Genomic DNA, 2,457 nt, shown 5'->3' on the forward strand with positions numbered 1-2,457 from the left:
GCATTTCATCTCCTTTTGTTGGAGTCCTTTTTACCATCTTGGTACTTGACTGATACAAAAGCTTTGCCTTAAATATTTATTTACAATACCAAAGGCTGGGTCTCATTGGTTGGGGACAGTAGGCAGGTTCCTTCCTCCATTTTTGAAGTACTCAAATGATTTTCTACCACCCATTGTAAATATTCTCACTAACAGTTGAAATTGACCCCTGGCATGAAATGTCATCCATGGCTGAGTTGTACTTTATCTTGAAGTGCTGGAAAATCATACTTGTTTTTCTTTCATGGGAGCTTGTTGGTTTTGTAGGAAGGCTCTACACACCAAGTTGGAGGATTCACTGTCTTTGAATCTTCCCCTGCCCTACAGTTAGGACTTGGTAACAGTCCATGTCACCCTGCTGGTGTGGAGAGCTTGTGTAGTGGGACATACTTCACATTTTAATTAGCATGTTTTCTGCAAGCTTGAATTTCTTCTGACTTGTGCCTGAGAAGCCTCTCAAACCAGCATGGTACTTTATGCTTTGTCGTTGAGTGTCAGGGTGCCAATTTAAGCTATGTGATCATTTTTTTAAAAAAATATTCCTGCTAAAACTTTTTATTGTTTTTATTTTTGTTGTTGAGGCTTAAGGAAATTAACTTTGCCCATAATTCATCCAGCCTGGACTTAGTGACCAACTTATATCTGAGCCAATTAGGAATAAGACCAAACTACGTTCTTAGGTCAATTTAGTTAATACATGACACTTCACCAACGACTTTTCTCATATAACCTTTAACAAGAACTCATAAGTAGCGTTGATTATCCCCCAAGAGATGAGAGATGGATGGTAATTCAAATGGGCACTTCTAAAAAGATTTCAGTTTTCTGTTCTGTTCTAGGTAGATTGTTTTGAAAATCTTGGGGAAAGACTGAAATTCTCCACCAATCTGAGACTGTATGCGAGTTTTTACATTAACTGGAAAAAACAAGAATCCCAACATGGCACCCAGTAGACCCCCTCAGACAAAGTCATTGACCAAATGAGCACTGTGAGTCATTGCAGTAGACAGGTGCTCCTTAATGGGAACACGAAGACCAAAGAAAAGGACGTTGTTGAATCAATTTCGAAAAAGAATGGGCGCCAAACCTTGATAATACTCTCCAATTCCGTGGTATTTCAGTGCTCTGAAAGCCTGACAAGTGATTCTGAACTTGTCATGATGCTTGTGATCTTGAAGCAATGTCTGAACTCTTTCCAATGGAGTGAAAATAGCTTCTGTTGTCCCTGCAAATACTGCCGTAACACCACAGATTGCAAACTTAGGATATTGACATGCTTTTAAAAGGACAAGGCAAGACAAATCCTCATTCAGACCAAATGTAAGTGCCAGGTTGGTTGTTTTCTGCATTAATGGTGGAGGGATTCCATGATATAACTTTCTAAATCCATCCCTCCTCAACTGAAGCACTGCATCCCAGGTTTTGATTCCATAGAGCTGCTGTGGAAAAAAGATCTTCAGAATGAAAAACGTGATGGCTACGTTGTTGAAAGCTGCGCAGCAGCCACACAAGCAATGCTTCATCTCACCAACATTTGTAATGTGCGGTGAGATGTCTTGTTTTGAAGATGTAAAGATTGGTGGCCTCTTATCATGAGCTTCTGAATCCATCATGTTGCTTAAGGTCTTTCTTCTTCATGAAGGAAATTTTTAAGCCTGTGACACCAGCTGAGCCTGGTGGTGTAAGAGATGATAGCTTTTTGGCAACTTTCCCAATTTCTTCCATTGTTACTGGTTTGTCAGGTTCTTTCTTCTGGAGTCAACTTTGATAACTGGATTTCCATGGCTGTGGGCTCCAGGCCCCACGCCCTGAGCCACCGGCCCACAGGACCCCTGCGTGTGAGCCTGTGAGCCAGAGCCCGCACAGGCCCTGTGTGATCATTTTTGAGTGATGGTTGCTTCAAACATTAGTCCTCTTCAGACTTTGCATGGCTACTCTGTTCCCTGAAGCCCTGTACAGACTCTGCAAACATAGAAGACGAGGAATCAGGAGTAGCTTGATCTTTGGGGATCCTCATTCCTGCTTTTTTTCAAATGCAGCAGAAATACAGTGTGATGGGGACACAGCCTGAAATCAGGGCTCTGTAGTCTTTATCACTCTATCTGAAAGAGTTGTATGTAGATCTTTGGGCTCCCTTGCTCTGTGATTCCAGAGCACTAAGTCTCTCAAGGTAGGAGTCAGACCCTGAAGTACAGGGTGATGGTAAGGAGGCACACCTTCTTTCTCTTTATCTTGTCTGAGTTGCATGGGAATTGAGTAGAATGATTTTCAAGGCTCATAAGTTATTATTATTTTTTTAAGATTAGCTTTTTAAAATTTCTTTTAAATTTTTTTAAAGAGAGAGAGAGAGAATTTTAATATTTATTTTTTAGTTTTTGGCGGACACAACATCTTTGTTTGTATGTGGTGCTGAGGATC

General features: G+C 40.9%; 1 pseudogene; it reads right to left on the reverse strand.

The window, feature by feature from the left end:
* Nucleotides 1-753: 753 nt before the first annotated feature.
* LOC114105207 (mitochondrial nicotinamide adenine dinucleotide transporter SLC25A51-like) lies at nucleotides 754-1,652 on the reverse strand (annotated as a pseudogene).
* Between the last annotated feature and the right edge of the window lie 805 nt (nucleotides 1,653-2,457).

The sequence above is a fragment of the Marmota flaviventris genome, chromosome 5, assembly GCF_047511675.1.
Source record: "Marmota flaviventris isolate mMarFla1 chromosome 5, mMarFla1.hap1, whole genome shotgun sequence".
NCBI lineage: Eukaryota > Metazoa > Chordata > Mammalia > Rodentia > Sciuridae > Marmota > Marmota flaviventris.